This window comes from Balaenoptera ricei, chromosome 10 (assembly GCF_028023285.1).
Source record: "Balaenoptera ricei isolate mBalRic1 chromosome 10, mBalRic1.hap2, whole genome shotgun sequence".
In the NCBI taxonomy this organism is placed as follows: domain Eukaryota; kingdom Metazoa; phylum Chordata; class Mammalia; order Artiodactyla; family Balaenopteridae; genus Balaenoptera; species Balaenoptera ricei.
This window is the reverse complement of record NC_082648.1, coordinates 66660037-66685504: the sequence shown is the minus strand read 5'-3', so window position 1 is coordinate 66685504 and position 25468 is coordinate 66660037. Positions and strand designations below refer to the sequence as shown.

Below are 25468 nucleotides of genomic sequence, written 5' to 3'. Positions count from 1 at the left end.
AAGTTCCTGTTCAGAAGAATGGCAATGTTACAGACTAGCTAACTGAAGAAGTAAATGATCAGGACAGTGCAGTTTCTGTATTTTAGGCCACTTAACTGTCTATCAAAAAGGCACCTCTCTGATGCTATTAAAATTTCAACCTTTTGACATATAAAGATATGTCAGCAATGAACTTGGTCTGTAACAATACGCCATTGATGATGTCTTTTTAAAAAATCATTATTTATTTATTTATTATTTATTTTTGTCTGCGTTGGGTCTTCGTTGCTGTGCGCAGGCTTTCTCTGGTTGCTGTGAGCGGGGGCTACTCTTCGTTGTGGTGCGCGGGCTTCTCACTGTGGTGGCTTCTCTTGTTGTGGAGCACGGGCTCTAGGTATACGGACTTCAGTAGTTGTGGCACACAGACTCAGTAGTTGCGGCACACGGGCTTAGGTGCTCCGCGGCATGTGGGATCTTCCCGGACCAGGGCTCGAACCTGTGTCCCCTGCGTTGGCAGGAGGATTCTCAACCACTGCACCACCAGGGAAGCCCGGTGATGTCTTTTTAGTTTAGTGAATCCTAGAATAACCAAGTTTTCAAGGCTGAAAACCAGGGTTTCACCAAAATGCAGATAATATATATTTTGTTACTCAAAATTATTTATGAGTGTTGAACTTCTTTAATCATTTTCTGAAAAAGTACATTGATTTTGCTGTCATTATTGAAAAAATAGTTTATATAAATATGGAATATAGATATGGAACTTGCTAGTTATTTCCCTTCAACACATGAAATTATTTTTTACACTGTCATCTTGTCTATTGTAGTTGACGAGATATCTATTATTTTTTCCTTGCTCCTTTATATGTTATTTGTTTTAATTGATTTTTAAGATCTTTGCATTATCTTTGGAGTTCTGTGGCTTTGTTAAAATGTCTATGTTTGAATTTGTTTTTCTTTATCCGGTTTGTGGCTGGGAATGATTTTCTATATGGTATTAATGGCTTTCTTCAAATATGGAAAATTCTCAGCTATTATCTTGTAACTAACCATCTAGAATTCCTAATAGATATTGGTGTGCTTTCTCATTTTATTCCTCTATGTTTCTTAAGTTTTCCATCTCTTAACATTCTGTGCTCATTCTAGAAAATTTCTTCAGATGTAATTCACAGTTCATTAATATCGTCTTAGGTCATTTCTCTTCATCCTAAAAGTTTTCATTAAATTTTTTAATTTGAAAACTATATTTTTCTTTTCTATGAGTATTTGGTTCTTTTTCAGATCTGCTAATCTGTTTTCATAGTGTCTTACTGTTGGTTTCTATTTCTTCCTTCTTTGCTTTTATAATTTTTTAAATGATTAGTTTATGCTTTTTTTCATATTGTTAAGCTATCTCAAAACTTTAGGATTTGAATGCTCTTGCTTATGGTGACTCATTATGCTTTGTTATGTTGGATAATTCTCATGTGTGGTTTTATCATTATTCATTTAATTGTAAACTCATTTTAGTTTTTTTTTTTTCTTAAAGAGTCCTGTGTGCCCTGGTTCAGACATGTTTCCATACAGAATTGTAGGTTCCCATTAGTTTATATAAATTACATTTGGAGAATCCATGCACTGTGAATAATATACATTCAAGCCCCATACTGACATATGCCAAAGCCTGGTGTTTTGATTTGTCACAGTAGAACTATTTTTTTCCCTGTATTTCATCTAGATTCCTAGGCAGATAAGCTCTAGTCACTTCCCTGGATCAGTGGGTGCAATTTTCTTGCTGCTTCATCAAGAAGGAAGCAGCTCTTCACTGATCCTGAATTTATGTGAGAATTTCAGTTCCAGATCTCGAACCTGCTTAGACCCAAGTCCTGTAGTCATTAGAGACTTGATAAGGGACCGACCTCTCCCTACTCAGTCATGACATCAGCTCTTCGTCTTTCTACTCTGCCTTCGAGCTCTCTTTCTTTTCTGACCCTTGAGGATTTTCAGGGTTTTAATGTGTTGTTGATCTACATATTTAGAAATATTTATAGTGATAATACTATAGATATGTATGTATGAACAAGAGGTGGTAAATGCCTCATCTCAGATATGAAATGAATTAGTAATCAGTGATTAACCTAGAGACATACAGTGAAATGAGACGATGCTTCACATAGTTCTGTGTGAATTTCACAATGTTAGGAAAAGGATATCTTTCCGGAGTTCATTATTATCGCACCCGAAACAATTTTATGTCCTTCAACATATCCCCCTGTGACCTCACATTCTTACTGGGTTTTGAAAATATCCTTTCATCTATTTTATACATTTCCTTCTGGCTCAGTTTTTCTAGAAGATTCTATCAAGTTCTCTTTGATGTTCCTGTGAACTGTATTATTCTCCTGGGTATATATGTTTAAGATATGTTTAGCTGCACATTACTTAGGGGGTTTAATGTATGACAAAGTGAAGATTCTTTAAATGCCTTAAAATTGGCAAAAATATTTTCAAATAAAAAAGATAATCAACCCTAAATAAACTAATGAGAGCAATACAACTTTTGCTTTCATTAAATTACAATAAAAAGTATTAACTTCTCCACAAAATATTTTTAAACTGAAATAAGTATCAGCATAAGCAAATATAAAAATCATTTTTATTATTAGAGTGGTTCTACTCTCATTAAATGTTGCATTTTAATGTTATTAGTTTATTTTTAAGTGATAATAAGTGTAAAGAAAATTGTTAAGAATTAATGTCCAATTTCTATAACTTTTTCAGGCTATTGGTTTATCTCTTCTAATGTCCAATTTCTATAACTTTTTCAGGGTATTGGTTTATCTCTTCTTAAATAGTGTACACATTCTCAGAAATTGCTATATATTCTTTTCTTATCATCTATTTCCTGAATTACATCTAATATCTTCAAGTAGGTAATTTTCCTTCCTATTACCACAATGAATTCTCGAAAGTCTATTCTTTTATATTGACTAGATACACACAATCCTTACTGAATGTAAAAGTGGCTAGTCCAATTTCATCCATAGTGAAGTTACTTTGCCAGACAGAACGACAGAGCAAAAGATTTATTCTGATGTGTCCCAGAACAGGACACTTAGTCACTGGGAAATGTAATTAAGAAAAATCTCAGGATCAGAAACGATGCCTTTGGTGGCCTGGGTTGTGGGGTATTAGATTCCATAATGGCCACAGTGTAGCCACCGTGGCATTACTTAGGCCTAGCTTTCCGGATTAGATTTCTCAGGCAATATAGCTTTATCTAATATGCAAATTTATACATTTCATTTAAGGAGGTGTAAAGACTAAATAGACTTAAAGTAAGTGGATCAGATTGATTTTAGTGCATAACTGACAACAGTAAGAATCAGTGAGATTAAAAAGAGTAGGATCATTGACTGGAAACAACTTGGAGGAAACAAAAGCAGAGAAGAATATGATTAGAGTTACTGGATGACCACTATTTTAGTGGGTCTGAATATTTATGTGTTTGTTTCTTGTTAATAGTCTGCCTCTCCACTAACATGAAATCTCCATAGAACAGGGGTCTGGACACAGGGCTTGGAAGACTGACTGGCATAGGAAGTGCTGACTGGCATAGGAAGTGTGAACCCAGGCTCCATGATGAACAGGTTTGTTGGGCTAAGGGAAAGTAGAGGACGAAGATATACTGATTGAAAACCTAAGTGTAGGAAACATCAAACAAGCTTATATGTGAAGATAACTGGTGATATAGTACTGGTCAAGCAATTCCGAAGTATCACTTCAAAGGGATGAGGGAACAAAAGCAATTGGGAAATTCAAACAAGGCTGAGTGGCAATACCATTGTTGTCTCATTAAGCCCAGGTTTTCCTAGTAGTTTTTGAAAGCTGTGAAGTAGAGATGGAGATAACTCAACCCAGGCATTGACCGTTCCTGTCCTAAGACTCATTTGAATGTTGCCAATACTCCATCTTACCCTTTACTCTTGTAACTTGAGAATGGAATGGAAAAGAAGGGTGCTTTACATTTAAAAATCTCTTCAAAACTTTCTTCAATGGAAAATGAACCATTTTTTTTTTCCTAGTGGAATTTCCAGAGTGAAGAGGGATTTTAGGAGCCTACATGATAACTTCTGTTGTGCCTCAACCTCAACGGTAATAGAGATTCTGGAAACTTTTCTTTTAGACATTTTATTTTACTAAAAATTAGAACTGATGAAGTATTACAGGCCCTTTTTCTAGGAAAGGTATCTAACTTCTTGTTTCTTACACTGCAGATTAGCCTAGTAGTGAGGCTTGACCAAAACAAGAGATGCTAATTATTACAGGCCTTTATTTTGAAATTATCAATTTTTCTTTGAATGAAGAATTTAAGTTTGTTTGCTTTTCCATCTCTACCATTTGTTCCTTAGGTTAAATGAAGGTAAAGGGGACTCAGAGCTGCTAAGAATTCCTTGACATCCAAAGAACAGAGGAAGAATAAGACAGATATGCCCTTACTTGGGCCTCATTCCCTGGGTTATTCAGACTCCTGTCTTCCATGCCAGGTACAGGTGCTTCCTGTTTTTTCAAACCATCCAAATTTAATGAATAGAAAAGAAAGAGAAATAGTAAAACAGAAAATACTAAAATTCAAATGGAACAAAATATTGTTTTTGGTCTAATGTCTGGGCTAAAAGTAGCAAATTTAGCAAAGTGCCTAAAACACAGTAGATATTCAAGAAATATTTGGCAAATTAAAGAAACACCTGTAGGGGTAAATGCAGCAAATAGGTAAACTTGATCCAATTGAACATGATGCTGAACTTTTTGAAAGACACAGAGGATAGAATTCCTTAGAAAGTGGGTTACAATAAAACCTTGAGTGGCGGCTTGAGTCATTCAGAGAAAAAGCTGTTGGTAGAAGGCTATGAGATCACCAGTTCTCTCTTTCCATTTTTCCTTGGTGTCCATTGAATTAGCATTCATGCTCGCTGTCTCTGCTTAAACACTTCCTCTATTCATCTGCTTTCTAAATGGATGTGTACCTACAATATGTATCTATTCATTTAAAAATAACTGAATGCACCTGTTTCCTTGAGCTATAAACATGAACATTAATGAGCATCCTGTCTATTTAATAGTTTAATACTGCTTGGCAACCTGTATTTGAGACCACTTGCCCCTCAAGCTCTATCTCTGGCCTGCATCTCTTCCCTCCATCTACTTTTCCTCTGCTCAGGAGAATACTGCTCATGTTATAACCAGTTTCTCTGTGTTTTACAAAAACATCCTACCCTCTCTTTCAGTTTCTCATTTACTTTATAACCAAACTTGTTTTTCTTTAGTGTCGATATTCAAAGTAAATAAGAATTTTTAAAAATATTTTGTTCAATTGGTTTACTTTTTAGAATCACATAGTATTGTTTTCTACTATTTTCCACTTTAGAGCTTTTTTTTTTTTTTTTTTTAACAAATCATATAATTTGACTATAATTTTGTGGATTTAAAAAAATTGAATGTGAGCATCTAACATCATTTATAACATTGTTTCTGTGTGAAAACATTTTGAGTTCTAAATATTTAACTTATAAATTAAACTTTTGAAATACAATCCAATTGAAATTAGTGCCTGCCTGTACTGTAAATGTGATTTTTAAAACCAGTTGAAAACCAAGAATATTTTTATTTATAAAAAGATTCATATGAAGTTGGAAGACAATTATTCCAACTATTTTAGGACACATTTATTTTATAAAATAAGTACACCTGAAAACCTAAAGATTTTGAGCATTTTCGCCTTTTAGACCCTTGTCTCAGTGGATTCTACAAGATAGGAAGCAAGAATTAATTTTATGGGTCAAACAGTCTCTGCAGTTTTCCTACTAAATCTAATGTTACTTTTTGCTCTCATTCAGTGCCAGAGGTAATCACAATATTCTGTCTTTTCATGGTTCAGAAGAAAGTTCTTTGTCCCTTCTAACTTAAATGTATACTTCAGAGTTTGGCATATTAAGTTGGCAAACTGTCTGACATTTTTGCATTAAAAATAAAGCTATGAGGAAATTCCCTTATTAAATTAGATAAAAGAAAAATATTCACTTATGAATAAATGGGGTACCCTTAGCCAAAAGGTTTTACTTAGTTGTACCAATAAATTATCTTTTCAAAGTCTGACACCCTCAGGAGTTGTATGAGTAGAAACCGTAACAGAAGTACAGGCTGGAATTCTTAAAGAAGTGATGCTTATTAGACATATCTAATATTGAAAGAATGACTTGATATTTAGAAAGCTTTGTAAAACTAAAGATTTAAATGTGAAAATAATAATTGTAGAAATTATGAATTTAATACCCTTTACTATGAGATCATTTATTATTTGGCAACTTTGGGAAACTTTTCAGTTGATAGACATTCATACCCTTAACATCTTTAACATTTAATTTTTAATTTCAAAATGTTTACAACTCAAATGAAAGGGGAAAGAAACAGTCTAAAGTCCTTTGTACACTCCTAGGAAATAAAAATATGTAGGAAAAAATCAAAATCCTAATTTATTTTCAATATTTTTATATTAATTATATGTCTATAGCTTTAAAATATTTTCCTCTTGGCTGTTTCCTTACTGTCATATTGTAGAGTAGTGGTTTTTAAACTTTGGAGTGCATTGGGATGATCTGATATACATATTTAAAATGCTGGTTCTAAAGCCCATTCCCAAAGATTCTGATTAAGTACGTCTGGCATGGAACCCGGAATAGATATTTTCTTAGGTTGGCTTCAGGTTACATTTTGAGATGTTTCTCAAAATATTTGCAGAGTAGAAGATGAAATTGTTTCTAAAATGCAAAGTAGAAGAGTATAAAATGGGAATATTTTAAGAACTGTATGGTAAGAACCACACTGTCAGATCATCAGCTGTGCCTTTCATTATAAAATGATTGAAATAACCATTATATATTAGCAGTGACAATTATTGCCTAAGAAAGAAACTTTTGATTCTAGGTAATATGCACTTTCAGAACCACTTCATTTGTTTTAATAATCTATGTAAGGAGATTATAAAAATTAGCAAAGAACATGTTTCAGCAATAACAACTGTGATCCTGTAAAATCATACTGCATCAGAGATAAGAGAAACTTCCAGCATTCAAATGGTTCATTCCCCAAAGGTGAAGAACTGTGTTATAACACAAGCCTACTGGACAGATTTATTTAATAAGATGGTGAATTTATAGGAGTGTAGAGTTGGTTTATTTCTGTATGATTTTAGTATCGGAGACCTATTGTAGCCAACTTCCTCAGGAAGAAACTAAGATGCAAATAGCAGAATAAAGTTAAAGACATGGCCTCATACTATAACATTATTTCTGCTGTATACAATGAGAATCATGTGAAAGATGATTCTTTAGAAATCCAAAACTTCAGTAACATGAGACTCCCAATAATGATTAGTGAGATAATTTAATCACCTCCAATTTACTTCAGAGAATTGTGGTTATGCCGAGTGAAAGGGTGTTAGAAATGACAGACCAAAGAAGCAATTTGATTGGTTAATGAAGAGTCTAAGAATGATAATTGAATTTGACGGAATTCATTAGTTGGGACATTCAAGCAGATACTCTACAACCCCAATTATGTACTCTAACATATGTAATAGTCACAATGTGATATATGTACTTCATTGTTGAATTAGGCATATAGGAAAGAGTAAGGCAGAGTATGGCACAAAGAAACATCAGCCTGAGACAAATCTGCCTCCACTCCCACCCCTTACCCAATATTGTTGCTAATTTATCATCTGTACAGCAGGGCACAAAAGCACAGAGGACGATGCTATGACATATTCTTTTAGAATGCAAGGCTGCTCAAGATCATCTACAGATAATGAACCATGACAACTTTGGATTTGATGAAGTACAAAACGAGAGTGGGAGAAAGCAAAAATGTTATATAAGTGGCCAGTGCCCCATCAACTAAACTAGCACATCAAGGGCGTTAATACTAGTAATAATTTCAAAAGACATGACAAATACTAAACATTCTTTTGAAGTAAGAGATACAGTCCTCCAATTTTCCGCACAAATGCATTTGTCTTCCACATATCACAAGTTCATCAACAAAACATATCAAAGTTTCTGGTTTTTTTCCACGTACCTTACTTAGTTGCAATGAAATTTCCAGGAATGAAGCAATAGGCAGGTGAATGGTCTCCAATTCAAAGCCAGGCGTTTGTCAAGCTCTTGCTAGTTCTTGTTTTCCTGGTTTCCCTTGAGAGAAAGAGAAGAATGGAAAAAATTCATAAAAATGCTGGCCTGCAACTCCGCACCCGCCTTTGCTACTGAGTGTGTATATAGACTTTTGCTGATGTGGCCCATTCATTATTCACATCCAGCTCTAGCTTCCTCATTTCCTGGTTGCGCTACGTGCTCCAGGCTAAGAACCAAGAGGTATGAATCATGTGGACATAAAGAAAAATCTAGAAGAAGAAATGTTTCAAGAAAGCAACTTTTTTTCCTATTTCTTCTGACATAGCCTGTTCTATGGCATTGCTCCGTAGAGGAGAAAGTGCATGTGCCGCCACAGAAGGCACCCAGTGGAATTACCACCCGGGGGGATTATCTCTAAGCAATTCCTACTTTGTTTTGCTAACACGACTCCTTGTTTAGGATACTGGAGTGCTGTCCTTCTCTGGCAGTGTTCCCTCACATTTTAGAATTATTGAAAACCTAACTGAGTCTATTTTGATTTGTGAATCTCTTTGCAAGCAACAGCAGCTGCAGCCGTGCTAATAAAAAAGAAAGGCATTGTTATGTACCTAGGAAGGACATTGAAATACTGCACATACAAAAACATCTGAGTTGTGGAGGAGGTCTATCAAATATTCTAATAGTTCCCTTTCTTCCTTGCTTCCTTTGCCCTTTTCTTCTCCCTCCTTTCTTTTCCATTCTTTTTTCTTTTCTTTCCTTCTTCCTTTTATTCTTTCTGTTTTCTTTAATATACTCTTTTATTGCATTTATTTATTCTTAGATACAGAGCAACCTATGGTACTATCTTATATTTGAGATTTTAAAATAATGATTTTAGAATATGGAATCTCAAAAACACTAAAGTAACAGAATTCATCCACGAATGCAGAAACTCACATAGGGAGACTTTAAGTTATCAGCTGCATCTTGTAGCTCCAATTAAGAATGGAGGCTTTGCAGATTCCAGCAGCTCTGATACTAATCAGACCATTCTGCTCTCTTTACAGCTGAAGTTTCAGTTTTCTGGAGGAAGCTAACACGGCAACACCCTGTTATTTGAGGATTCAAGTTTTCCTACTTCAGGATAAATGAATACACAATCTCCTGCAGCTTTCATTATATTCTGAATAGAATTTTTACAGTTCCTCTGAAGTTATTAAGGAGTCCTCTTTGCCAACTAATGGACCAGAATCGTTCTGGCATAAATCCATGTAGGAAAATCTTTTGGGGGTTTCCTGGGCTTGGGAAAACCTTAGTTGTTGGTTTAAAGGAGAAGATGCTACGTAAGACAGTGTAATTCCCTGAGTGGTTTCTGAGCTCCATTTTGCCTGGCTGAGATAGACAAGGGAAGGTTGACTCCAGCTCAGGCTATTTCCATTATAGGTACTTATTTATAATCTGTGATTCATTCAATGAATATTAATTGAGTGTCTATTGTGGACTTTTTGTTGGCCAGGTTTTGGGGATAAAAAATGAAAAAAGATAGTTTCTTGCCTCTGAAAGAATTGGCGAGACAGGTAAGGAAAGAAAATAAATTATTACTACAAATAGATAAGTGTCACAATGGAGATGTAGGATATGGTAGGCATCGATAAAGGATTCTTCCCATCCTCTAGGAGAATTCTAAGTTCTCATGTGGAATGAAGCAGAAAACATCACAAACACTGTGTGTTTATGCACATCTACGTGTGTGCCCTTCACACACACGTGAAGTAAGAGGATAAAACAAAGTCCTGATCTATGTCACTCCCTGGAATTGTTTAATAGTTTACATAACTGTGGCTTTTCACAATTGGATCTTCTTTTCAACAATGGTTCCAAGCATAAAATGACTTTTCCCACCAGAAAGCATTAAAAACCTCTTTCCCATGGCTACAGGTCCCAGAAAGTATCCGATTTCTCAGATCACAGCCCCCAGGGTCATTTTCTAAATGTTGGTGAGAATACATGAGTTAGTAATATATACCCATTTTGGAAGCCAAATAGCAAAGATTAAAAAACATCTGTCATTGGAGCTATGAGCCTACAAGCAAGCAGTAGACTTCCAGCAGAGTCTGGGGCAGGAACAGTACGCAACACAGATTTAAAAACAAAAGATTCAACTAGAATTATTTAGCTCAGTCACATGGTTTGAAAGGATATTACCAGCTCCCACCAGAACCCACTTTACAATGTGTTACATAAAACCATGGGTTGTAAACCTAAGACATTTTTTATACAAATTCATTCTTTCTCTCAGAAGTGATTTTCTAAATGCTTATTCGTGTCAGGCAGGGTGCAAGACACTGAATGCTCACTGGCAAAGGAGACAAACGGCTGCCTCTAGTGCCCACCTCACCTCGCCCCATGGAGACTGCAGGCTAATGAAAGAGAGAGATGATAAAAACATACATACAGAGCATGTGTCATTACATACTTTACATGTAATAAATTCCAAGAAGGACAGGTAAAGATGCTGGGAAAGTGACAGCAGGGGAGCTTCATCCAGAATTGGCTTCCTTGCAGAAATCACATTCAGGAATTAGCTGGATTTATGGGTAGGATGGGGTAAAGGGGTAGATTCAAAATACGACAATATATGTGTAAAGTCCTGAGCTCCGTATGCTTGAGGAACAAGGACGACAAAAAGGGTCAATGTGGTTGAAATGTAGTGAGTATGGAGAGGCATGGGGGTATCAAGGCTGGAGGCAGGCATGGGGCAGCCTCTGATGAGGGTTCTAGGTGAGGGGACCCTGGAAGCCACTGAAGCATCGACTCCCTTTAGTTACTCTTTGGATAATGGATTGGGGTGAGGATATTTATCACTATTAAAAAAAAAAAAAAACAACTTTCTTTTACCTATTCTTAGGAGTGAAATTTCTCATATTGATTTAAAAATTAATTTCTGACTCCCTGATGTTGAATAGGTCTAGGTTTATTTATTCTCTTAACTCTTCAGTAATGCTGTATTTTTCTTCCCAGTACTTATCATTACGCTACATATATGCTTGTCTGTTTCTTCCTGGCACCACGACCACCTCTTCAAAAATCTGTAAGAGCTCGAGGTTTTTTCAGTTTGGTTCATTGATGCATATCTAGTGCCTAGAACATCATTTGGCTACTATTCTATACAGTCGTAGCTCAACAAATACATGTTGAATGTATAAATGAATGGATAATTTAGAAAACTGTCTCCTGATGCTAGCAATCATTTACTATTATTTTTATCCCTAAGTTACTTTCATGCCAGGTCAGCTTTGCATGCTAATGTAGAGGTTATTAGACTAATAAAATGTGCTCCTGGTGATTCGTCATTAAAAACATTATTTGTAAATATACAAACAGCTCATATAACTCAATAACAACAACAACAAAAAAACCCAATCGAAAAAGGGGGCAGAAGACTTAAACAGATATTTCTCCCAAGAAGACATACAGATGGCCAACAGGCACATGAAAAGATACTCAACTTCACTAAGTATTAGAGAAATGCGAATCAAAACTACAATGAGACATCTCCTCACACCGGTCAAAATGGTCATCATGAAGAAGTCTATAAGTAATAAATGCTAGAGAGGATGTGGAGAAAGGGAACCCTCCTACGTTGTTGGTAAGAACGTAAATTGGTGCATCTACTACGGAAGACAGTATGGAGGTTCCTTAAAAAACTAAAAACAGAGTTGCCATATGATCTAGCAATCCCACTCCAGGGCATATATCCGGAGAAAACTCTAAATTGAAAAGATACATGCACCCCAATGTTCATAGCACCACTACTCACAATAGCCAAGACACGGAAGCAACCTAAATGACCATCGACAGATGAATGGATAAAGAAGATACTACCGTATCAACTGAGTGGAATACCACTCAGTTATGAAAAAAGAATGAACTAATGCCATTTTCAGCAACATGGATGGACCCAGAGATTATCATACTAAGTGAATAAGTTACGAAAAGATAGACAAATATCATATGATATCACTTATATGTGGAATCTAAACTATGATACAAATGAACTTATTTACAAAACAGAAACAGACTCAAACATAGAAAACAAACTTATGGTTACCAAAGGGGGTGGGGAGGGATAAATCAGGAGTTTCGGATGAGCAGATACAAAGTACTATATATAAAACACATAAACAACAAGGTCCTACTGTATAGCACAGGGAACTATATTCAATATTCTATAATAAACCATAATGGAAAAGAATATGAAAAACAATATATATATGTATATACACACACACACACACACATATATAACTGAATCCTTTGCTATACACCAGAAACTAACACAACATCGTAAATCAACTATACTTCAATTAAAAAAAAAGTATTTATAATTGTAGCTTATGGAAAAGGTATAAATAAACCAATTTGGGCAAAGTAAATGAATAAAAAAATAAAAGATGAGGAACCTAACTTGAAAGCAAAATATATTTGTCCTAACGTACTTCTCTTAGACTTTAGGTTCACTCATTTTAGGGTAAGAGTCAATCATTTTTCAGTAAATTCTCTTGATATTTTCATAAAACTCTAAATCCTTTTAGTTATCAATTTAGAAATGGATACAGATAAAGGGCTCTCAGGTACCATTTATTTGACAGAGGAACTTAGAGGAATTAACCAAATATATGTACTTCAAATTTTGTAATATTAAAAGATTATATTTTTATGATACAGATGAATTCGTAAAAGCTCATAGACAAAATAAAATATCTAATAAGTTAGGAATTTTAATAGACTGCTTCCACAGAGTGAGATGTTTAATTTATCAATTATTTTCTTCCATTGAACACATGTACTATAAATTTTACTGGGTTAGATACAAATTGTTGTAATACACCAAATAACTTAAATAATCTAGAGGAATGTGCTTAAGCTAAAGTTTTCCCAAGAAGAACTGCCCAACTTATTTGCTTATGGTGCCCTTAATTTTTACTTACGTATGTTCACTTTTTTATAGTGTAATTTAAAAAGGTTAATTTGAGTACACTTTAATATGAAAAATTTAATGTTGCAGTAGTCAGTGTAAGTTAAATGGTTCAGTGAACCTTGGTAAAGAAAATATAAATGATTAGTTTATGATGTATTATTAACAGGGGTCAGGTTTTTGACCTTATGTATAAGCAAATCACAGACAATATACCAGCCAAATTACCTGAGACATGAAAGTGTAAAGAATAATTACATTTGAATATCCTTACGCCAAGATGCCCTGTAAGACAATTGCGTAAGAAGAATCTTGTTTGCAATGTGCAAAGGCAAAAAAGTGGGGGAGAAAGCAGGAGAGGTAGGCTCTTGCACCATTCAAAGATTTTTTCCCTGTTAAAAAATAATTTAAAACAAAATGTTTGCAAACTGCATTAGAAACATAGAATGTGGAAGGACTTTAGGAATTATCTAGTCGTTGGTTTCATTACCTATTGGTGGGAACTATAGCTCCAAGAAGACTGCAACCCCCTAAAGTATTACATAGAATTGCACGCATTTATGTATTTGTGCATTTTCACCAGATTCTCTAAAGGGGTCAGTGATTCCCCTCCTTGATAAAAGGTTCATAAATGGAACTTCACCTGCCCAAGTTTTCATAGCCTATTAGTAGCATAGCAGAAGCTGTCATTCATGTCTTTTGATTCTCAATCCAGTGAGTGAAAAGTGCCTTTTTCATTACAGACTTCATATTTCCTTGCTATAAGACACCGTCCAAGTCAAACCAACATAGCACTTTACTTCTAAGGATACAATGTTAAAATACCATTAACTACTTAGAAAAACAAGTTTTTGCTTTATAGTTAGAATTAAAATTTATTTGGATTTTTTTAAAGCAAAAAAAAATGCCAGGGAGAAATCTTTTACCATATTAGTCAATGTGGGATAAAAGCTACAAAGAATTTTATATCATTATTCTTTGTAACTTGGTCAGAAGGAGTTTGAAAGCCTTGGCTCTCTTGTCTGATTTAATCCACAAAACAGTGCATCTGCTTTTATCTTTTTCTTTTTTATTTCTAAATTTTCAACATAGAACACACTGTGAATTTTAACAACCTGTTTTTGTTCAACTGATTGCCTTCAGTTTCTCTATTCCTTTGTTATTGAGGACAAATGAATATATTTCTTTTTTCTTTTGTAAATGTATTTTCACGTTTGATTTTAAATTATTCAAAATACGTTTGGACCTCTTTATAAGATAAATTTAGTTAGGAAAGGAACCTAGTCTAGAGATTTGCTAAAACTGGCCATGATGCACATGATCTATTTTTTTATGCCATCATCTACTGACCACTGTTAGTGGTATGCTAACTACTAGATAACAAACTAGCAACACTAGAAATACTTGACCACTGTGGGAATTTAGGTGAACTCTGATCTGAAGTGCAGGTAAAAGTCACAGGGAGAACAGATTTAGGAAAAACACACAAGCATGGAAGGCATGTATATATAATGCATTATATATTATATATATCATGCATATATAATATATATTAATTATATTATATATAGTGCATTATATATGTATCTTCCATGCTTGTGTGCTTTTCCTAAATATTTTTTATATATATATATATATATATATATATATATAATGCATTATATAAGACTAAAGACAAGTAATTAATTTTGTGCCACTATCTGAGTCAGTCACAGTCTCAATTTATTACAATCATTGTAAGTGTATTACAATCATTCTTGTATTGAATAAGCCAAGAGATTAACATTTTATTCTGCACAGCAATCTGCACAGCTCAAGTTCTAGCAGACTTTCCTACACATATGAGTGGAGCAGGGAAAGCGAATGAGCAATAATTCGTAAGTGAGGTTAGAAATCTAGAGACACAAAATGCTAGAATCAGCAGAGCACTGACATGTTCTTAGATTTTCTTTAGCTGCTTGTTTCAAAGCTACTCTTTCAGTTTGGGGTTGGTAGATGCAAACTATTACATTTAGAATGGATAAACAACAAGGCCCTAATGTATAGTACAGGGAACTATTGATATAATCAATATTCTCTGGTAAACCATAATGGAAAATATTAAAAAAGACTGCATATAGGTGTATAACTGAGCCACTTTGCTGTACAGCAGAAGTTGGCACAAAATTGTAAATCAACTATACTTCGATAAAAAAATAAATAAAATAAAAAAGATACCCTTTCAATAAATTTTTCAAAGAAGCATAATTAACATTTGTGCTATTTAATAAATTGGAGATTTTAAATAGTTTGAAATAATATTTATATTGTTATACTTATTTATAACTATTACTATTTTACTATAAATCCAATTTAAGGAAAAAAAATAAATGAAAGTAAAATGCAAAAATAAATGCTGTATGAAAAAAAGGTTTTTTTTGAGTGATATTTCCAGTAAAGGACTGAATTGAGCTTTCACAGACTGTTATTTTTTGGTTGTCACTGTGTTCTGTCTTTAGAACTTCCTAGTTATAATCCTCAATTCCTTCATCTAAAAAAACAAATATAATAATAATAATTATCCAATAGTGCTATTGTGAGGATTGGATAAATTAATTCACTTGAAATGTTAGCATATAATAAGCTCTGTTGGGTTGGCTAGTGTTAACGTTACCATTACTGACATCATTATTCTTTTTAATATCAAGTTAACACAACTTCAAATTTAAAAACACTTCAGCCTAAAGGTTCCCATTCTTGAACGCTGAAGGCACATATAATTATGGTATATTGGAGGGTACATCACTGTATAGTTATTCTAGTTTTTACGCACATGTCATATTTCCTTATCTGGTCTCTAAGCCTCTTCAGGGCAAAAACTGTCTTATTAATTCATCTTTCCCTTTCTCTTGTCCTCTATCTCTTCTTTCTTCTCTCCTTTACATTAACATATTTATAGAGCATCTACCTTGTGCTAGACACTTTTGTAGGTCTGAAGTTACAGAGGCAAACAAGACAGATCGGATCCCTGCTTTCATGTTGCTTAAGTTCTTGCAAAATTCAATTAAAACTCTGTTACTACTGTATTTGCTAAATTCTATACTAATGCCAATGTTGGGGTGCCAAATACAAAAATAAAGACATGAACAAATATATACATAGTAAATATTTTAGAAAATTTATTTAAAATGTAAGAAATTATAAAAGATGTAAACTTTCTAAAAAGACAACAAAAATCATGAAAAATGAACTGTAATAACGAAGGCAGAGTATACTGACCTTGTTTGAATGGCTCTGTATTATTATCAAGTTCAAGCTTTTTTCATGTAAGTAAGTACTAAATGAACCAGGTCACAATAAAATTTTTTATAATTTACAAAAGAGGCTTTCAACTTTGATGAGAAAAGAGCCTATCAATAAACAAATAAATGAAGTAAGTTGTAAAAAATTTTATGGTATACTTTATGATATAACAGTTTATTTTGCACAGAATATTTAGTCCCACATTTTTAACATCACATTGTCAGTGTCATAAGAACCCAGATATGAGAAAACCCAGACTTAAGCAAGTACAATGCAATACAATAAGGAAGCCTCTATTGAAATAGCTTGCTCATGTAATAGTAACCATAAACTTCTCATTCTAAACTTTATAAATTACCTATATTGTTTTAAAAATTACATATCTTCTATGTATGATTTGGGCAATACGAAGATAACACAAGTAGAAGACAACTGTATCAATCTCAATTGAACAATTAAATAAACATTTACCTATTTCTTAAATCAGATGTAAAAGCACATAATTTACAACAACTAAAGCTACCCAAGAATCACTAACGTTTCGAGTCCATCAGTTATATGGGGCAAGGGAGAATAGGGTACTTATTTTTAGTTCCTAGAATTATTTTATATTCCTAAAAACATTATGTACTAAAGAGAACCACTCAAAAAACCAAAGTTAGAAATTTTATAAAGTTTAAAACCAGTTTTAGAATAACTAAAAAAATCAGTCTACTTTATTTTCATGTTCTTTAAAATATGTACATATAAATCAGTGAAATATGTTTACTTTGAAAACTCTCAGAACTTTAGGCTCTGCAAAGTAAGAAAATTTATAAAATTATCTAAAGCTACTATATTAGAATATACCCATTTCAATCTAAAGCATTGTACTCAATACAGTGTCTTGTATAAAGAAAGAAACAATTGATATCTCTTGGTAGAGAATCTTGGATGATGAAATTATCTAGTGATGTCTTTGATCTGCAAACCTTGGGTTTCTCGTGTACTGTTGACGGCTAGTTGGCAGTAAACCATTCATCAAGTCCTTTCTATCCTATGAAAATGATAATACTATTATCCCCATCTCCAACCTCATTTCTCCACACTCTCCTTCAATAAGGAGTCAAACTTCTGGAATAAGTCAAGCTACTCCCTCCAATCCTCACTTGACTTATTCCTATTTCAACTCCTTAACATGGCTCATAAGTCTTTTCTGGCCTCATATACCTTCCTCATCTCTGTCTTCCTCAGTCTGTTCTAGACACACTGGCGATTCCTCCAGCCCAACAGACCATGTTCCTACCCAGGGCCTTTGTTCTCTCTACCACACATGATCTTTCCTGGATATTTACATGGCTCATTTCCTCTGTTTATTCCAGTCTTTTATCAAATGTCGCCTTTGTAGGGAAGTCTTCCTTTGCCACTATACCCACCCCCGCCCCGTATATTTTCTTTATAACACTTATCAAGACCTGATATTATAGACTTTTGTTTATTTGTCCATTTGTTTATTTTGTCTCCCTCTTGCCACAATGCATGAAGGCAGACATTCCTGTCTTATTCATGCCCATAATACCAGCACCTGGGATAGTATCTGGCTCATATGGGCACTCTATAAACATTTGCTGAATGAATGGGTTCTTCATGTTTTAGCTTAGATGGTTTGTCTGCTAAACCATTACTGAATCCCACATTGGCATGGTTCCACTAAATTCTAGGTTAGGTGTCCTGCCTAACTGTTTGAGTCCCCCCAGCACTATGCCTGGCACAGATTGGGCAAGTGCTCAGTTATCTCTTAGGGAATGTGTACAGTGATGACCCTTTTAGGTCTATTTTCCTTTCAGAATTCAGAGTAAATTAAGAGATGATATGAGTTATTCTTTTCAAATTTGTTTTAAACATACATGGAACACTTTGAGATTCACAGATGAAATTTTCAATGAAATAGTGTAGAATATACATCCTCTTGAATTAATTTCATCCTGCTTCCTTGGGTATTGTCCATAAAATGTTCCCTCTGTGTATTTCAGAGATTCCAAAATTTATTTTTGGGAGGTTGCAGTGAGACGTAGAGATCCTTATGAGAATCTCATGACTCTTCAAATAAAAATTTACATACACTCTATATTTTGTTTATGCTTTTAAGAGATCAAAACCAACCTGAAGTTCCAGGTTGACTCCTAATCTATGGACCTAGAGTTAAGAATCTTTTTTCTTTTTCTTCTCTATTTTTGTTTTTTACTAGCTTATAAACAAGTTCATTTTTCTCCACACTAAGCCAAAATATTAATTCTACATCAACTACCCTTTTACCCTTTACTCACTTTTTTCCTCTTTATTATAAAACTTTCATAGTGAACTTTTCTGCATTTACTTCCATATATCTATTCAATCTTCAGCAATCCGGCTTCCTCATTCATTATACTAAAGTCATCATGCATCTCATGGCTGTCAAATCTAACACCTAATTCTCAATTGTCAACTTCTCTGCATTATTGAGATTGTTAAGCACCATTCCACCGTTTCAAAACTTTGGTTCTGTGTCAATGCCCATACGTTTTGGTTTTTGTAGTTTTTGGTTTTTGTAGTTTTGTGGTTTTATTTATTATTTTTTAAAATTTTTATTTATTTATTTATTATTTATTTTTGGCTGCGTTGGGTCTTTGTTGCTGCACGCGGGCTTTCTCTAGTTGCGGCGAGCGGGGGCTACTCTTCGTTGTGGTGTGCCGGCTTCTCATTGTGGTGGCTTCTCTTGTTGCAGAGCACGGGCTCTAGGCTCGCGGGCTTCAGTAGTTGTGGTGCACAGGCTCAGTAGTTGTGGCTCGCGGGCTCTAGAGTGTAGGATCAGTAGTTGTGGTGCACAGGCTCAGTAGTTATGGCTCGCGGGCTCTAGAGTGTAGGCTCAGTAGTTGTGTCATACGGGCTTAGTTGCTCTGCAGCATATGGGATCTTCACGGACCAGGGTTCGAACCTGTCTTCTGCATTGGCAGGCGGATTCTTAACCACTGCACCACCAGGGAGGTTCCCGTAGTTTTGTGTTTTATTGTAGTTTCTTTTTTTGCTTCCTCCTCACTATATTCTAGACCCAAATTTCCTCCTGCTGGCTATCTACTTATAGTTGTCTTACTGGTATATTAAACCCACAAACCTCAAATGAAATGTTGCACATTTCCCTTACACTTTTTCTTATTTTGTGTTCCCTGGCTTAGTATCTGATAAGAAAACTGAAATTCATCTTTGACTCCACCTAACTTCCACTCCCACATCTGATTAAGTGTCACATATTATTGATTCTTCCCTTGAAATGTCCCTGATATTCTTTCCCTTCTGCTTTCTCAGTCCACTGACGAATCCAGACTCTTATCATGTTATTGCCTATATGTGCTTTAGCTTCATAACTGATGTCTTCCATTTAATATCCTGCCACTTCATTCCAAGCTCCACAGTGCCCTGCCCTCTAGCCTTGCTCTTCTTACAATACCAGAGTATTTTGTGTTGCTATTAAGAGATGTACTTTTTTCTTCCAGATACTGCAGTTGATTACATACAAGTCTGCTTTTGCCACCAGATTATGAATTCCTCAAGGGGAGAAATGATATTCTAGCCTCTTTTGTACGCTCCATAGTGACCCCTTGCCCACAGTATGCATCTGATAAATATTTGTTAAATTAAGCATAAGATATGTGAGAAAAAACAGTTCAGAAAATATGTCATCACTGTGCTAGTCTGGCTAAGATGCCTTTCTCTACTGTAACACAAGAAAATAAAACTACATCATTGTCCCTAATAGTTTATGCTCAAATATTAGCTAATATCTTACTTGTTATCCTTGATATTTAGTTTTTGAACAAGGAATTGTTCAATAATATACTGGAAAAATTAAAGAGAGTAGTAGCATATATTGACTTAATGGTCACATGTTTTCAGAAGCCAATGATTATTTCACTTAAATTTCAATAGTTATTAGCAAGACAAGGCTTTTATGAATATTAACTTTTTTGAGTGTTTTATATGTATAACAAGAATGCAGGAGGAATAAGTATCTTTTCCAATATGATATCAAAAATATATAATAGGGGATTAATTCATATCCTTAAGTTTTTGACTCATACCTCTGGATTCTGTCTAAGGCTCTGTAAATAAATAGATAGGTGACTTACCTTGTCAATGTTTTTATTCTGACTTAATCTGAAACAAGTGATATGACAGAAAGCTTGACATATGTGTTGTGAAAAGCTAAAACTATGGTGTAAGAGGAAACTATTTTCCATAGATTGTCAGGCAAAGTAAATAGGCAAGATGGCATAGTAGAAAGATTGCGGGTCCTTAGAATTAGACAGGTTTGGAATTAAATTGTGACTTTAACATGTACCAGCTCACGAATCTTAAGAGAATTGTTCAAACTCCCAAGTTTTCTCATCTTTAAAATGGTGATAATGGTACCAGTCTTAGAGTTATGAGGATAGAATGAGGTGAAGTATGACAAACGAATGATTAAGGTATATAAATGTTTCCTGTTCAGAAAATACTGGTCCCTTCCCACTTCCCTGTCTTCTAACAGAACATAAGATAGACACAGTCAAAATGTAAACTCTGAATTAATAAATTAGGGTTCATTACATTCATTTAGTTCAAGAATATGTATTGATGTTCTACCAGATTCCAGGAAACATGGTATCTTTGGCAGTGACTTGTACAGAAGGGGCCTGAAGAACAATCTTGGTCCAAGTGTCAGCTCCAGGACTTATGCTGTGGGATCACTGGCAAGTGGTTGACCCATGCCACACCTGTGAGACATTCAGAAAGTTGTTTCCTGTAAAATGTAACTGAAGTACTGTTCAATTTACCAGGTGACCCTTGTAAAGATGTTAAGTGTTATGAGGATTGGATGTAGATTTGAGGGGGAAGCATGTTCTTGTTTTGCATTTAAATATCTTGTATTGGAAATGGCTGACTATTGTTGAAGAAAACCAACATTTAATACAAGATGGACAGAGAAAATGTAATATACCCAAGAATAGTCAAAAGAAGGGAGCATTGTGTTGAAAGACAAAGTAGAAGAAACTTCTAAAAGTAGAGTGTGTAGTCAAGAAGCCAAGTAAGTTACAGATTCAAAGTATATCTCTTGACAGTGTTCCTTCAGAGACAGAGTGAGAACATACAGTGGACAATGAAATAAAATATAATGAAATATAATGGTACACAATAACTCAGAGAATAAGCATAGTAATACTACTGTATGTGCACTTCTAATTGTTACTCATATTAGTAGTGTGGGACACTTCGGGATGTTTAGATACACACACCCACACACACCAACTAGCATCTTCATAAACTAAAAAAAAAACACATTTCTTAAAGGCTTAAAAAAGTCAGACAATATTTAATTCCTATTTTATAAAAAGTAATTCAGGGCTTCCCTCGTGGTGCAGTTGTTGAGAGTCTGCCTGCCAATGCAGGGGACATGGGTTCGAGCCCTGGTCTGGGAAGATCCCACATGCCACGGGGCAACTGGGCCCGTGAGCCACAACTACTGAGCCTGCGCGTCTGGAGCCTGTGCTCCCAACAAGAGAGGCCATGATAGTGAGAGGCCCGTGCACTGCGATGAAGAGTGGCCCCCGCTCACCACAACTAGAGAAAGCCCTCGCACAGAAACGAAGACCCAACACAGCCAAAAATAAATAAATAAATAAGTAATTAAAAAAAAAAAAAAAAGTAATTCAGACAACAAATATTCTTTTTCAAGATGTGTGAAACTAACAAGTAGAGAGAGATAAAAATGAATAATGAAATCTTGAAAGATTTAAAATTATGAGCAAATGTTTTAAAGTTTAGAAGTAAGATTAGGAATAATTTCTCATTTCTAATTGGGTCTCACTTCTATTTAGTGCACATAAAATAAATCAATTTCCTCAGTAGCATACAGAATGTATTAACATTACTAATAGTTAATAAAAAAGTATTACTCATCAATATTTTAGAATTGTACAGTATTCTAAATTCTTCACATTCATTCGGTCACAACAACCTTGTTATATAGAGAGTAAAGCTCAGAAGTTTACCTTTCTTTCTTTTTGCTACCCTAAGAACAGAAGAAAATTCATCAGCTTCTGGGGCCCAAACACTTTTTCTTTCAAAGGAATTCTATTTACTCACAGTTCCTCATTCTAATCAACCAAGGCTGCTATGAGAGGGAACTTGGGCAATTGCAAAAGATTAATATTTTGAAGCTTCCATGTATGGTTTTTCTCCTTTTAAGATTTTTTTTTTTACTTTGTTATCTCTGTCTGGCTATAGTTTCACAATATCTTCCTTAGAACACAAATTGTAAGACAGTTTTTATATCATGTACAGCATATTCACTATTACAATTGTTACCATTCAATATAGGTTTGATACATGCAGTCATTCCATTTTTGGTGAGCTAAGTTTTGGACCTTTTCTCAAAATCTTCCAAAATTCTAGAGAGAGAATGTATTACCCCTTCCCCCTTTATTAATGTATTAACCCTAAATCTGAAAAGAATATACTAGCAGATAAAGGACTTTTTTCTCTACTAACATGGTAAGAATCTTTTAACAATTCAGATACATGAATGTGAATCCAAAGGAGGGAATATTTAAATTGAGTTTGAACTTTATTCTAATATAAAGTGACATAAAGGGAAAACTGCTAATGAAAAAAATTTCAAATGATCCTTTATTACAGAGCTTCTGAGAAAGTACACATTCCATTAAACATTCACTTTTTCATTTATGCTACCTGTATTTTGGAGCACTTATTATGTGCCAGGCACTGTGTTGAGATCAAAATTAGAATTAAAAATTAGTTGAGCAAGGCCTGTAGGGAAAATCATTCCAGGGAGGTGGTTCAGCATGTGCAAAATTTCTGACGTGTTGAGCCCATGACCAGGGCCACTGAACCGCAGAAAGCACAGTGGGAGTGAGGAGCTGTAGGCTGGGAAGGTAAGGAGGATTCAGATCTCAGAGGTCCTTGTATGTCACAGCAAGGACTTTGGACTGTTTTTCTTAAACTTCATAAAATCATTAAAGAGCTAGAAGAGGGGCTTCCCTGGCGGTGCAGTGGTTAAGAATCCATCTGCCAATGCAGGGGACACAGGTTCGAGCCCTGGTCTGGGAAGATCCCACATGCCGCGGAGCAACAAAGCCCGTGCGCCACAACTACTGAGCCTGCACTCTAGAGCCTGCGAGCCACAACTACTGAGCCCGTGCGCCACAACGAAGAGTAGCCCCCGCTCGCCGCAGCTACAGAAAGCCCGCGTGCAGCAACGAAGACCCAACGCAGACAAAAATAAATAAATAAAATAAATAAAAAATTAAAAAAAAAAAAGAGCTATAAGTGGGGTAGGAGGGGGCGGTAAGTTAATCAGAGCTGAATTTTCAAAACACCACTTCGGCTGTAGTATGGTGAATAGATTTCAGGGAAACAATAAGAGAAGAGTTAAGTGACACAATTATTTATTACCAAATCTTATGAAATAAATTCATTGTTCCTATAAGCCGATTCTTTTAAAAAGCTTAAATGACAGCTTGCTTTCAGAATATCCTATATAGATTAGGACTGAGAACACACACAGGCCAACTCCCTGCTTCCTTGCCCCAGACTCACAGATGCCACATTTTCCAATATCTTTACAAAGCTGACATACTTGGTTGATGTAATATTTAGGTCATAGACTTTGAGCTAGTTTTCTAGTAGTGTTGTTCAGTTTTTATTGATCATTTATAGGCTACCTAGGATAAATCTGCTTGGAGAAAAGTAAAGGTAACTGACCTATGGAGCGATAATATTTAATTATAATGCCCTAAAAAGAATGCTACTGAGTGATTACTGTGTACCAGGCAGTTCTCTAAACACTCTATCTTGTACTGTTATTTAATCTTTGTAAGAATCTTATGAGATAATACCCTAAGTGACCCAAGCTTCTTGCCTAGACTATCCGTATCATCACAATCAAAAAGTTTGAAGAAAAACAAAATCACACTAATGAACCCTAAAACCAAAAAAGGAGAAAAACCCTATAAAAGAACAAAAAACACAATCCAATATTTTATCTCAATACACTTTTGTTATAGTAAGTTATGTGACATTAAAAAACACTACAGCTATATAACAATATTACATCTGGCCTCTGATTGGTTCTATGTAACTCATGAGTCAAAAGGTTTTACTATGAATTTGCTGAAGTATAGCATCAGATATGTAGTAAATGATTATGTTCACTTACCAAAATATGACACATCAAGCAGAAAAGAAAGGGATGTAGTGTTTAACGGTTATTCCAGTTCAATTATAGAGCTTCCATCTTCTGGAAGGATGATCATTTTATCTGGTGCTAAGTGTCCTTCTGTCTAAGTAGTTCTCAAATTGCCATTAGTAATGCATAAGAACTGCTCACCATTCAGGCAATGCCTACAACCACCTTCTCATTTCTCTTATATGACAGACTGCTTGCGATTCAGAGGAAAAGCAGACTGCTACAGGAGACAGGGTTGCAAAGATAATATCTCCACTTAGGAAGACAAAGGGGGATACAATCGACTTCTATGAAGACATGAAGGCAGTCGATTGGGTCAACATGAACTTGCTCATAGAAATCTTGAATCACTAGAATTTATGGGAGTAACAACGGCTTAAAGCTTGAAATAGCAAACTTAAGACAACAAAACAAATACTAAATAGTCCACAAAATGGGCCTTCGAGTATAGAAATGCACACTTCAGAGAGGTAGAATGAAAAGATAAGTTTCTTTAAGGAAAACTTTATGTGATTGATGGATTACAGATCCATACTGGGCTATTAAAAATAGAACTGCAATAGTTTTATATTCTCCACTGTACGTTCCTTTGCCAGTATGTAGGCACAGACCATGAGCTAAAACAAAGTTTTATAGTTCAAGTATAAGCTGATGTTTTTAATTCTCCAGGGAAAACCATGGCAGGCCCTTCTTTAAAATTTTTGGCTAGCCTAACTTTTTCTCAGTTGAAATCCTTCAAAAATGATTCTCACTCCTATTCACATCTCTCAGAAGCCATCCTTAACCCCGCTGATCTATGTAGAATCATTTCCGTGTCCCCCA

General features: G+C 34.9%; 1 protein-coding gene across 3 annotated transcripts in view; it reads right to left on the bottom strand.

Moving 5' to 3' along the window:
• SYT1 (synaptotagmin 1) overlaps positions 1–25468 on the bottom strand; it is a 1196932-nt gene that overhangs the window by 419610 nt on the left and 751854 nt on the right. For all 3 annotated transcript variants that reach the window (XM_059934706.1, XM_059934708.1, XM_059934707.1), the window contains one exon: positions 8095–8207. The gene's annotated coding sequence lies outside the window, so the exon portion shown is untranslated. The remainder of the gene's footprint in view (positions 1–8094; positions 8208–25468) is intronic.